Source organism: Rutidosis leptorrhynchoides, chromosome 4 (assembly GCF_046630445.1).
Source record: "Rutidosis leptorrhynchoides isolate AG116_Rl617_1_P2 chromosome 4, CSIRO_AGI_Rlap_v1, whole genome shotgun sequence".
NCBI lineage: Eukaryota > Viridiplantae > Streptophyta > Magnoliopsida > Asterales > Asteraceae > Rutidosis > Rutidosis leptorrhynchoides.
The window spans coordinates 589,720,960-589,736,339 of NC_092336.1; positions in this window are offsets into that span (position 1 = coordinate 589,720,960).

Sequence of the window (15,380 nt, forward strand, 5' to 3'; positions counted from 1 at the left end):
CAAATATTCTACCAAGGATGCGACATCACTACAAGGAAAGACATAGATATAGCAGCTGGTGGTTCTATTATGAAGAAAACCGAAACTGATGCTTACAAAATTATTGATAATACTGCTTCCCACTCACATGAGTGGCACCAAGAAAAAGATATCATTAGATCATCTAAAGCAGCTAGAGCCGATTCTAGTCATGACTTAGATTCCATTTCCGCAAAGATAGATGCTGTGGAGAGACGAATGGAAAAGATGACTAAGGATATTCACTCAATACGAATTAGTTGTGAGCAGTGTGGAGGACCACATTTGACAAAAGATTGTCTCAGTATTGAATTAACAATGGAACAAAGAGAGAATATTTCATACATAAACCAAAGGCCTGGAAATAATTATCAGAATAATTATCAACCGCCAAGACCGATTTACAATCAAAACCAGAATTATAACCGAAATATTCCATACAACAACCAACAAGGTCCTAGCAATCAACAAGTATCCAATAATACTTACAATCAGCAAAGACCGAATTTCCAAAACAAACCACCACAACAAACCGATGATAAAAAGCCAAATTTAGAAGATATGATGACGAAGCTAGTTGAAACTCAAACGCAGTTTTTCACATCTCAGAAACAAACCAATGAACAAAATGCTCAAGCATTTAGAAATCAACAAGCTTCTATTCAAAATCTGGAACAAGAAGTAAGTAACCTAGCAAGGTTAATAGGTGAAAGAAAACCGGGAAGTCTACCTAGTAATACAAATGCTAACCCCCGGAATGAAACAGCTAAAGCCATTACCACAAGAAGTGGTACAACACTTAAACCACCTGAAATACCTGTAACTTCTGATGAAACTATTCCTACTCCACAAGAACCACAACCTGATCAAGATAAGGAAAAAGAACCGATAGTTGAAAAGGTTAATGAAAATAACACAGTTAAGGATAAACCTTATGTTAAACCATACCAACCACCACTTCCTTACCCGAGTAAAATGAAGAAAGAGAAACTTGAAGCCGAGCAATCCAAATTCTTGGATATGTTTAAACAGATAAATGTAAATCTTCCTTTCATTGATGTGATTTCAGGAATGCCAAGATATGCTAAATTCTTGAAAGATCTAATCTCAAATAGAAAGAAAATGGAAGAACTCTCGGCTGTTACTATGAATGCTAATTGTTCAGCAGTGCTGTTGAATAAGATACCAGAAAAATTATCTGATCCAGGAAGTTTCACAATTCCATGTTTTCTGGGTAGTCTTAGTTCAATAGAAGCATTGGCAGACTTAGGTGCTAGTATAAATCTAATGCCGTATTCACTATACGCTAAACTAGACCTTGGAGAATTAAAACCAACCAGAATAAGCATACAACTAGCCGATAGATCAATAAAATATCCTAGAGGGATAATGGAGAATATGCTAGTTAAAGTTGGTACTTTAGTATTTCCAGTAGATTTTGTTGTTTTGGACATGGAAGAAGATTCTCAAGTTCCTATTAGGAAGACCATTCTTAAACACGGCTAAAGCAATGATAGACGTGTTCGGTAAGAAATTGACCCTAAGTATAGAGGATGAGAGTGTTACCTTTTCAGTTGATAGAGCAATGCAACAACCACAATCTGCAGATGATACATGTTATTATATTCAAACTATAGATGCACATGCAGAATTATTAGAAGAATTTCCAGAATTACAAGGAACAGGAGAATGTTCTTTAGGAGAAGGTAATGAACCAATTGATGAAGCTGAAATGTTAGCTACACTTATAGCTAATGGATATGAACCAACAACAGAAGAAATTCAAATGCTAAAAGAAGAAGACGGATATCGATATAAATCATCGATAGAAGAACCTCCGAAATTAGAGTTAAAGCCACTTCCAAACCATTTGGAATACGCTTATTTACATGGTGAATCTGAATTACCTGTAATAATATCGTCTTCTCTTACTGAAAATGAGAAATCACAACTCATTTCTGTGTTGAAAGCTCATAAACCAGCCATTGCATGGAAGATTCATGATATTAAAGGAATAAGTCCTTCGTATTGCACACATAAAATCCTTATGGAAGAAGGTCATAAAACGTATGTGCAACGCCAACGAAGACTAAATCCTAATATGCAAGATGTAGTTAAGAAAGAGATTATTAAACTGCTAGATGCAGGTTTAATTTATCCAATCTCTGATAGTCCATGGGTAAGCCCAGTTCAATGCGTACCTAAGAAGGGTGGCATGACTGTCATTACAAATGAGAAAAATGAGCTTATTCCTACTAGGACTGTAACAAGATGGCGTGTATGTATTGATTATAGAAAATTAAATGACGCCACCAGAAAAGATCACTTTCCCTTACCTTTCATAGATCAAATGTTGGAAAGATTAGCCGGAAATAGTTACTATTGTTTTCTAGATGGATTTTCCGGATATTTTCAAATTCCAATAGCACCCGAGGACCAAGAAAAAACCACATTCACGTGCCCTTATGGTACTTTTGCTTACAAACGCATGCCATTTGGACTTTGTAACGCCCCTGCAACCTTTCAAAGGTGTATGATGGCGATTTTTCACGACATGATAGAAGAATGCATGGAAGTTTTCATGGATGACTTTTCAGTCTTCGGTGATACATTTGAATCATGTCTAGTTAATCTGGAACGAATGCTAATTAGATGCGAAAAATCAAATCTAGTTCTTAATTGGGAGAAATGCCATTTCATGGTTAAAGAAGGCATCGTTCTTGGACATAAAATTTCAAAAGAAGGAATTGAAGTGGATAGAGCTAAAGTAGATGTAATTGCTAAACTTCCACATCCCACCAATGTTAGAGGAGTTAGGAGTTTTCTAGGGCATGCCGGTTTTTACCGACGTTTCATAAAAGATTTTTCTAAAATTGCCACTCCTATGAATAAACTCCTAGAAAAGGATGCGCCATTCATCTTTTCAGATGAGTGTATCAAATCTTTTAATATTCTTAAAGAAAAACTCACTAATGCGCCGATCATGATAACGCCAAATTGGAATCTACCATTTGAACTCATGTGCGATGCAAGTGATTTTGCAATGGGAGCCGTTTTAGGACAAAGGATTGAAAAACGATTTCAACCTATATATTATGCTAGTAAGACGTTACAAGGAGCACAAACGAACTATACAACTACTGAAAAAGAACTCCTTGCTATTGTCTTTGCTTTTGACAAATTTCGATCATATCTCGTTCTAGCAAAAACGGTGGTCTATACCGACCATTCTGCTCTTAGATACCTAATTTCAAAACAAGATGCTAAACCAAGATTAATCCGTTGGATCTTACTCTTACAAGAGTTTGATATTGAAATCCGAGATAAAAGAGGAGCAGAAAATCTCGCCGCTGATCATCTTTCTCGTCTTGAAAATCCCGAATTAGAAGTTCTAAATGAATCAGCCATACAAGACAACTTTCCTGATGAATATCTATTGAAGATAGATTATAAAGAAATCCCATGGTTTGCAGACTATGCAAACTACTTAGTTTGTGGATTCCTTGAAAAAGGATTATCGTACCAAAGACGAAAGAAATTCTTCAGTGATATAAAACACTATTTCTGGGAAGATCCACATCTGTTTAAAAGTTGTCCCGATGGAATAATACGCCGATGTGTATTTGGAGATGAAGCTAGTAAAATTTTAAACCATTGTCACACAGGACCAACAGGAGGGCATTATGGGCCTCAACTAACAGCAAGAAAAGTTTATGAAGTTGGATTCTATTGGCCTACAATTTACAAAGACGCACACCTTCTTTGCAAATCTTGTGATGCATGTCAAAGGGCCGGAAAAATAAGTCAACGTGATGAAATGCCACAAAATGTCATCCAAGTATGTGAAGTATTTGACATTTGGGGTATTGACTTTATGGGTCCATTTCCAAAATCTCATAATAATTTATATATACTCGTAGCCATTGATTATGTATCTAAATGGGCGGAAGCACAAGCTCTCCCAACTAACGATGCACGAGTTGTAGTCAACTTTTTAAAACGTCTTTTTGCAAGGTTTGGAACACCGAAAGCTTTAATAAGTGATCGGGGTACTCATTTCTGTAATAATCAACTTGAGAAAGTTCTTAAAAGATATGGAGTAACTCATAAAATCTCCACCGCATATCATCCACAAACAAGTGGACAAGTTGAAAATACCAACCGAGCTTTAAAACGTATTCTAGAGAAAACCGTAGGATCAAATCCGAAGGAATGGTCCATTAAATTGGAGGATGCACTCTGGGCTTTTAGAACAGCCTACAAAACTCCAATTGGAAGCCCACCTTTTAGACTTGTTTATGGAAAAGCATGTCATCTTCCAGTAGAAATTGAACACAAAGCATTTTGGGCTTTGAAAACATGTAATCTTGATTTACATGAAGCCGGACGTCTACGATTAAGTCAACTAAACGAATTAGAAGAATTAAGACATGAAGCATACGAAAATTCGTTAATCTATAAAGAAAGAACGAAGAAATGGCATGATAATAGAATCAGAAGTTCAAAAGAATTTAAAGAAGGAGACAGAGTTCTTCTTTTCAATTCACGATTCAAGCTATTTCCTGGAAAATTGAAATCAAGATGGTCTGGACCATTCATAGTCAAAAGAGTTTTCCCATACGGAACGATAGAATTAATAAATTCAAATGGGATGGAATTTAAAGTTAATGGTTACAGAGTTAAACATTACATACATGGTCCGATGGAAGTCGACAACGAAGTTAATCACAATTTCGACACCACAGCTAACTAAGTGTGGGGAGAATTAAGTCTTTAAAGGATAATATGTATTTCTGTTAGAGTTAGATTGTCTGTTTTCGTGTAGTTCTCGAAAATGGAACACGTATGGTCTTTCCCTAGCAGACCCTAAAGAACTAGTCTTCTCCCCCCATTCTGAATTTTTATTTTTTTTAGGTTTTTACGAAATGAAGACTGCATGTGAACTAAACCATGGTCTAATGCTACACGCTTTGATCACTAAACGTAATAATGACATACTACCGAGTGAAATAGTATCAGTAATCAGAGAAAGAATGGACGGAGTTAGAAAAGAATCCAGATGCGAAGATAATAAGTTACAATTTGGTAAAGGAAAATCAAAATCCGCAGCAAAAAGAAGAGCACGACACCTAGAACGATGTCACAAATGCAGAAAATGGTCACATGGAGGTAAATGTTCAAATAATCAAACCTATTCAAATACCGAATTTGTTACTTTATGCAGAGACGGACCGTTCATATGTTTAGAAGAAAAGACACTGAATGCTCGAGGTTACGCCTATGTAGCCATGGAAAACCAATTAAACCGACTATCTTATGAATGGGATAGATCATATAACTAAGAAATCTATTTCACAGGTATGTCTGTACAGTTTTTATTTTTTTTTTATTTTTAACCTTTTGATAATAAACGCTAATTTGTTCGCTAAAAAGTATTAAATTGGTATTGAATAAAATTAGGTTTGGCGACCGAAATTATTGATATCATTCAAAAATTTATTACATCACTGCGAAATTTAACGTTTATTCTTAAGGTATAAATATCTTTAATCAATCAACCCAAAATATTTCAAAAATTCGTCATGAGTTAAATTAGGTCTTGGAACCGAAATTACTTTACCGAAAAGAGGGGCGCATATTTTTGATAATATTTGATTGATTAAAGTGGGATAAAAAGACAAAAAGATTTTTAATTTTATTTTTACCATTTTTTTTAAAATTAATATTTAAATCTTAAATTAATATTGTAAACTTTGTAAAAACAATATATTTAAAATTGTAAATATTTGAAAAATTAATATAAGTTTGATATGAATTTATGAATTTTTAAATTAAGTTTGGTGTGAATTTTTAATTTTTAAAATATAAAATTTTAATTTTATGCATTTTAAATTTTGAGTTTGGTGTGAATTTTTAATATTAATTTTGAATTTTATATTTAAGTTGTGTGAATTTAAAAACAAAAATTTACTTTATCTCATTAAGTTAAGAATATGATTTTTAAAATTCGTCGTAAGTTGAAGACTAGGTCTTTGAACCGAAATTGCTTTACCCGAGGGAGGGACGAGAACTTTTATTATCATTATTTTTAATCTTATTGAATTAAAGTATGCCAAAAACATTGAAAAAACCCAAAAATCTTAGCTTTTAAAACAATCGCTACAAAAAGACAAATTTTAAAATTTTGTCGAGGGACGGACTAGGACATCGATCCGAAACGACCTCGTCCTAAATAACAAGGGAAACAAAATTTTAAAATTAAGTACTTAATTGTTTCAAAAGTTAATGATTATAAAAAAAAAGAAAAAAAAAATATACCAAACTCCGCGAGTCGCGGAGTTTGGAGGGTAAATCCCCGCGACTCGCGGAGGGACCGAAAATCAGAAAAAAAATAAAAAGAGCTGAACGATCAGTACACTCCACCACACAAAAACACAGCGAATTAAACTGCGAAAAAACCCCGAAAATACACCCAAAAACACCCCAAAAATCCCAATTTTTAACCGTTAATCACCAAATTTTTTGCTAAAATCATGTTGAGAAGGATGCTATCTAAGAATTACTCAAGAAAAACGGTAAATTTCTACACCTAAACACCATTTAATTCGAAATTTGGTGTTCTTGAGCTATTTTTTCCCCAATTTGATTTTGATGCTTTTTAGTGTAATTAAGCTTAAATTGTTTATGTATTATGCTTGTATAACCTAGATTGATGCTGTTTAACATGATTAGAAGCCTTAAACTTCAAATTTTGAGTAATCTAGGGTTTGTGTTCTTGAGCAATTTGGGGCTTTTTGATATAAACAGGTTATGGCCGATTTTTGTCATGAATTGTTGCTAAATTGAGTAGTGTAACATGTCTAGGTAGTTAAATGATCCAAACTTTGAGCCTAAACATGATTTTGAGAATTAAAGTGGACTTTTTCAAGTCTAAAATTCATGAACTTGATTTTTGAAAAATAATGCCATTTGAGACTTGTTTAATTGCTAGTAATGATTATTTTGACATGTTATTTGAGTTGAATGCTTATGAACTTGGCGAAAATTTTTGTATATGCTTATTGAAAAAGTGTAGATTTGATAAAAATGTGAAAATAAGCTTAAGTTTGATATAAATTGATAATGTCATTGTAATTATTTTGATTGATGATTTTGCTGACACTAATGCATATTTGGATGCACAAAATTTGTGTTTGATGTGTTTTGCAGAATGAAAGGGGTGAATCTTCATCCCAAGCCCGCAATGCTCCTGCTGAGAATTTGGAACAACAGGAGGTAGATAACTACTACAAGCAGGATGTACCTCATCCAGTCATGACTTTTTCCGATATGCACTTGAAAGAGTTGCACCCGAACCTGAGATTTGACAGACTTTGGATAGATTATCCAAAATATCAACGGGGTTTGCATACTCTTCACTCTAAGGTTGTTGAGGTACCGAGGGTCATAGAATGGGGACCCTTAGAAGCTGTAGAATTGGCCGGGCCAATTAGGGAATTACTTGTACAGAGGTATGGTAATTCTTCTTTTAATGACTGGATATGTTTATTCACCATACGTAGACCTGTATATAAAGTATGGTGTGAAGAATTGTTATGTAGTATAGAGTTGAATGATCGGGTAGCTAGTTTAACCGATCGTTCTTTTATTAGATTTTTGTTAGGCGGTTCGATGCGCCACATGTCTTTACTGGACATGGCTCAGGCTTTACGTATATATACGCCTGAGGAGTTAGCGTCTGCCGATTGTAGAGGATTGATACTAAACGGTAGAAAGATAGATGAAAATTTTGATACACACGGTGTGTGGAGTCAAATGACAAGCCATCACCGTTTCAAGGGGGAAATTACTCTTATTTGGATATAGATAGAGCCGAATTAAGAGTGATACATAGGTTTTTAGCTAATTCGATTACACAAAGGGGTAAGAACAAAGAAAAAGTAAATGAACAGGATTTGTTTTACCATATGTGTATTCGAGACCCACAAAGCGCTGTAAGTATACCATATTGTGTGGGTTATTATTTATCAGCTATGGTTCGGGGGATGCGACCACATAGCATAATAGGAGGTGGTATTTTTATTACTTTGATTGGTGAATATCTCGGTGTGGATATAAGTCGGGGGGGATTATTACTAGAAGAGCCGGAACCCCGCGATACTATAGGTTTAAATGTATACCATGGTGCGAAAGTTTTGAAGAGGCGGAATAACGCCGCAGTACGATACCATGGTAGACATCCACAGGTGGAGAGAAACCAACAACAAGGTAATGTAGGAGGGGGGAATGAGATGCAAGAAATGCATAGGTTTATAGCTTCTCAGGAATACGAAAATGCTAGACAGAGAGCATTTGAAGATTGGCAAGTTCATCAGAACCAGATCATAGCTCATTGCCAACATATAGGTAGAAACTATATTCCTACACCGAAACCCGTCTTCCCTCCTTGGTCGATAGAGATGCAGCCACCATATCCTACGTATGACCCTGCCGAAGCATTCTATAGCACTTATGGTTATGCCTGGAACCCCTATTGGTACCAATATCATCCTTAGTTTACTTATTTTTTTTATTATTTTGTAATTTGTAATTATTGATACGTTTAATACTTTTGTTAATATTGTAATCATTTTTATAATTATCTAACTTTTATTCTTAGATTTTAATAATTTTTGAATGTGGGGTAATATACCAAACTTCAAAAATATGTATATATGTTTGCAGTTTATCTTATGTACACAACAGGGTAAAACAACGCATTTTCAAAGACTGGCATTAAGTTCAGCAAAAGCAACTAATTTTGACGACAAGATGCAAAATATATGTGAAATAACAACAAGACGGAATGAACAAATGATGTGCACCATTTATCATTCAGCAAACAAACGCCAATATATTTGGAAACTTTGGTAAAAATTTAATCATTTTCACACAAATCACCCTCAATAATTTAAATTGTTACTGATTTCTTGCAAATGAGGGCATTGCAAGATCTTAAGTGTGGGAAGGGGTTAAATTCTTTCGGATTTTAAAATTTTTTACTTTATACACTTGGTTACCATTAAAAATACTAGTAAAGCAGTAGTTGTATTAGAATCTAGTGCTCTCTGATAAAAAAGAACAGCCCTAGTCTTATATACTGACTACCCAATTCTAGTAAAAATTTTCAATTAAATGAATTCAAATCATGTTTATACATATTTATGAACGATAAAACTAGGTTTTAACACCGAAATTATTGTTATCTCAGAAAGAACATAAATTAAGAAACAAACTAAAATGTTAAAATTCATTTAAAATGGAATAGAGGACGATAAAAAGGAAAATAAAAGCCAAGTGTGGGAAAATTTACCAAGTTATCTTAAACATATGTCACATATATCTGTAACAAATAACTGAAAATACTTTTGCTTTGGACTAAACTAAACTGTTTTACCCAATGAAAGAAAAGAAAAGATGGATCTACACGATGAATCAATTCCATCATTAAAAGGAAGTAAAGTCTTCCGAAAAAGAAACGCACTTCTTGATTTAGGTCATGAAGTTGTCGTTCAGACCAGCTGTAGGTTGACGAAAAATCTAGAAAAGTCATCACTAAAATCAGCAGGAAATCCACGGACCTCAGCATTAAACAGGGTCGCCATGTGGTCAGATTTATCCTAACCATGAGAAGGATTTATCTCGTATAATGGGGGGCACCATGCAAATTAGCTGGATAAGACTAATGAATCAGATCCCCAGAAAGGATAATCTCCTTAAAGATTAAAAATCAGCTTTTAAGACTGATATTACTCAATCCTAGAGATTGACCTTAAAGATTGAGAATTACAAACTCATGGAATTCGATGATATCTAAACTCGAGCTTAAACGAGAAAATATTTTGATCAAAATTATAAACCGATTTGTTTTCTGAAAACCCTATTTTCAATGCGTTCATTACCATTGAACGTAAAATCCTAGGAATTCACCTGGAATTCATTAGGTCACCTGAACTAAATCGGGTGTCAATCGTAAGAACGGTGGTTGCATAGCATGGTCACAGACAGGACCTTGTGCCAGACCGAAAAATTATAAGGATGAGCTTTACTATTGCTCCTACCAAGGATAGTAATTGCGTCCGACACGTTATAGACCATAATTAAAAGCATGTCACGGGACATTGCCTTAACAGTTGCTTGTTCAACGCTTTCCTTTACAACCGGACGGTAGTTTACCGAAAGGTAATATATGGGACAAGTAAACTGGATGTGTTGCTTTCCAAATACAAGGTTAGCAAGTGGGTGACACAAAACCGCAAGTTTTGAGCTAAAATTTTCAAATCTGAAACCCACCAAACCCACAAAAATATTTTGCAAACACCGGTAAAGGGTTATTCCGGAAAACTTATCTAGGGTAAAAACTAGATTTCAAAAGATCAAATGTTTTAATAAAGATCCAATTTCCTTAATGGATCTAAATTTTTATAGTCATGTGGGACTGTAAACCATATCGTTACTACCATTGTTTATACCGCCGTATAGAAATCACTAATGTACAAAGTGTGAAGAATAAAGAAGTGATTCTAGTATTTCAAGACAATATTGCTTGAGGACAAGCAACGCTCAAGTGTGGGAATATTTGATAATGCTAAAAACGAACATATATTTCATAACATTATTCCTCAAGAAAGACAAGCTTTTAGTTGCAATTGTTCTATTTACAAGTGATATTCGTTTAAATAATAAAAGGTGAAGACAAAAGACAGATTCGACGATTTGAAGACGCAAACGACCAAAAAGCTCAAAAGAACAAAAGACAATCAAAGAGGTTCCAATTATTGATAAGAAACGTCTCGAAATTACAAAAGTACAAGATTCAAAACGCAAAGTACAAGATATTAAATTGTACGCGAGGACGTTCGAAAATCCGGAACCGGGACCAGAGTCAACTCTTAACGCTCGACGCAACGGACTAAAAATTACAAGTTAACTATGTATATAAATATAATATAATATATAATTAATTATATTAATTATATATATATTATATTTATATATAAAAAAACCGTCGGCAGAGAAACTCCAAGGGTGTGAGCTGTAAATACATTCTCCGCGACTCGCGGAGTTTGAAGGGGATTTTGCCGCGAGTCGCGGAGCCCCAAATTTCAACTCTGGCTATAAAGCAAACCGAATTCTGATCAAAATTTCATATTCTATTTTCTCTCTTCTCTATCTATACGATATATATATATATATATATAATTTATATTTTAATTTTAATTTTAATTTTAATTATAATTCTAATAATAAGGGTATATTAGCGAATGTTGTAAGGGTGTAAGTCGAAATTCTGTCCGTGTAACGCTACGCTATTTTTAATCATTGTAAGTTATGTTCAACCTTTTTATATTAATGTCTCGTAGCTAAGTTATTATTATGCTTATTTAAAACGAAGTAATCATGATGTTGGACTAATTACTAAAATTGGGTAATTGGACTTTGTACCATAATTGGGGTTTGGACAAAAGAACGACACTTGTGGAAATTAGACTATGGGCTATTAATGGGCTTTATATTTGTTTAACTAAATGAAAATTTGTTAATGTTAATATAAAGATTTACAATTGGGCGTCCCTATAAATTACCATATACACTCGATCGGACACGATGGGCGGGGTATTTATATGTACGAATAATCGTTCATTTAACCGGACACGGGAATGGATTAATAGCCACTAGAATAATTAAAACAGGGGTGAAATTACATTCAAGGGTAATTGGTGTAATTGTTAACAAAGTAGTAAAACCTTGGTTTACACGCAGTCGATAACCTGGTGTATTCATTAAACAAAGTATTAAAACCTTGTTACAATTCGAATCCCCAATTAGTTGGAATATTTAACTTCGGGTATAAGAATAATTTGATGAGGACACTCGCACTTTATATTTATGACTGATGGACTGTTATGGACAAAAACCAGACGGACATATTGAATAATCCAGGACAAAGGACAATTAACCCATGGGCATAAAACTAAAATCAACACGTCAAACATCATGATTACGGAAGTTTAAATAAGCATAATTCTTTTATTTCATATTTAATTTCCTTTATTTTATATTTAATTGCACTTCTAATTATCGCACTTTTATTTATTGTTATTTAATCGCACTTTTAATTATCGTACTTTTTAATTATCGCAAGTTTATTTTATCGCACTTTTATTATTTGCAATTTCATTACCGTTATTTACTTTACGCTTTAATTTAAGTCTTGTATTTATTTTATATTTTACATTAGGTTTTAACTGCGACTAAAGTCTTAAAATCGACAAACCGGTCATTAGACGGTAAAAACCCCCTTTATAATAATAATATTACTTATATATATATGTTTGTATTTTTATAAAAGTAAACTAATATAGCGTTGAGCTTTGTTTAAAGATTTCCCTGTGGAACGAACCGGACTTACTAAAAACTACACTACTTTACGATTAGGTACACTGCCTATAAGTGTTGTAGCAAGGTTTAAGTATATCCATTCTATAAATAAATAAATATCTTGTGTAAAATTGTATCGTATTTAATAGTTTTTCCTAGTAAAATATAAACTATTTTATATACACCTCGCATAACATCAGTACCCTATGACTCAGGGTTGACACCAATGAACTCTAAATCCCTACAACCAACGCTCTGATACCATCTGTAGCAACCCGAAAAAAATCGTTATTGACGGCGCCGTCTACTTAGGTCCCGTTACATGGTCATAAGTCTTTAAAACAATGTTTGACCAAAATATGTCGCATCATTTCAATTATAAAGATGTTTTAAGGTTTACAAAGTAGGTTCGACGACCAAACATGTTACAATGTTTTAAATGCAATTGAAACCTATGCGACACAAATCAAGTTAGGTCAAAGACGCTCCACGTATGCATGTATACTCGACATCCAAGCAAGTATCAAAAGTAATGAGCGGAAGCATGTATCACAAAACGTTCAAGGACCTGAGAAAAACATAGAAATCTGTTAACGAAAATGTTGGTGAAATCATAGGTTTAAGTAAGTAAGTACAAATGAACCACAAGATTTATATCATTGAAATAATAGTAAACCGTTCTAAAATTTTTTATCACGAGCACCCAATTATCAAGGCTTAACTTTCCATCCATAGAACCCCATCACAATAGTGTTAGAACATACACTGTTTCTCGAAAATATATTTCATCCGAATAACGGTAGCGAACCGTCCAAATGAGGGTTTGTCAAACCCATATGGCCATACAACATAAGTTCTCGCTTACACCCGGCAAGTGTAACTAATGATAATCGAATTGAGGATTTTTGTTCTAACTCGTATGTAGAATGTTTGTTTTCGTACTTATGTTCACTTTGTAAAATGAAACGTTTATGTTTTCTCATCCCAAATATAAGTTTAAAAGAGTAAAAGTGGGACTATGATCTCACCTTGAGTGCACATATGAATAAGTACTTCACAAAGTAATGTGTGCAAGAAAGAATGCTAGTCTCGACCTAAACAAGTAGGTTGTATCAATAATGGGAACCACGATTGGTCAAAGATGTTCAATTAGTCCTATGGCTCGTTACGACTCGATTGTATAGCATGTGAATTACGTTGTTAAGTTTTATGCACCATATAAGTATGAAAGCATGTTAGAACGTTTGCACAAACATTTGGTTAATTTTGATTAAAAGTCAACTTTGGTCGGGTCAAAGTCAACGAAAAAGTCAACACGTTCGGGTCGGGTCCCGAGCTATTTTTCTGAGGTTTTTAATCATATATAAACATGTTATAACAGGTTACATGGTGATTGGAGGTGCGTAGCATAGTTAGAATTTTCATGAAATTGTAAAATTTGAACAGCCATATGTCCACGCTATAAGCCTCGCCGCGACAATATCACCCGCGCCGCGGGTTAAAGCAGGTTTTGAGGGTCGAGACTTTTGATGGTCCTGGACCATCTGGGTCTTTGTTAAGCCGCGCCGCGGCCTGAAGGCCCGCGCCGCGGTTGGTATCTAATCAAAATTCCTGGGCAGTTTTGAGTGTCAAAACGAGCAAATCTTCAAACAAACGCAACTTATGAACCATAAACACTTAAATTACGTGCCATACATCGTTGGAAAGGATATTTAACGAGGAAAACAATTAAACACATATCATCAATCAAAAACACCATTTAAAATAATCAAAACCAAGTTGAAAGCTCATTAAATGTCCACCATTAATACCTTCAAGTTCATAAATGCATTTTTATGATTCGCGAATTAAATGCATACGTATCATACGCCATTTCGTAGGTAATCAAGCATACAATCCAACTAACCACTTACCAACAACAATTCATGGCATTAAATACATCAAATTTTCACATTTAGGTCTATCAAACCCTAACCAACATCACCAAAATCAATAATCAAGTTTATGAAATTTTCTAAAGCAACCTACACATCAAATTGAAGATAGTGATACTAGTAACACAATTAAAACATGAACTTATAACATTTAACAACATTCAAGCAACCAAATCACCAAATCAAACACACCAAAATTCAAGTTCATGCTAGTTGCTTAAAATAACAAGATCGAGCATACAAATCACATAATCATGCTAAACCTGAGCCATTGACACTAATTAACACTTTTTATAAGTCAAAAACATCAAGAACACAAAATCTAGTGTTTTTAGAAAGTTACCCAAATGAGATGTAATCGGTATGGATTTGAAGAGGAAGATGCAAGGATTCCGAATATGTAATTTGTTTGGATTGATGCTTGCTCGATTTAAATAGATGATGATTCTTTGTTTTGGGTTTTGAGAGAAAAATGTGAAAGTATTAAAGAAAATGGAAATGAAATGGATAATGAAAGGAGGTGGGTGTTGACTAGTCCATCTAGTCACATCTTTGATCAACTGGCGAAACTAGTCCCTCGAGTTCGGTTGCGGGTGCGTGAATTACCTAAACGAGATAATTTAGAAACGCGTATTAACGGAAGGTGTTATGATTATATAACGGACTTTAGAATAATTAAACGGAAAAATGCGGGATGTTACACTACTGCAGGCATACTCAATGTGATTCCAACTATGAAGGTAGAAAAGACACCATATGAGTTATGGCATGGGAAGAATCCCAAGTTGTCTTATCTGAAAGTCTGGGGTTTTAAAGCGTACGTGAAGCATGACACTTCAAACAAATTAGAACCCAGAACTATCTAATGTTACTTTGTACGATACATAAAGGAAACAATGGGTTACTACTTTTACTACCAAGCTGAAGACAACGTGTTTTCTGCTCGGTCTGCTGAATTTCTGGAAAGAGATCTTCTCTACAAGAAGTCAGTGGGAGTAAAGTAAATCT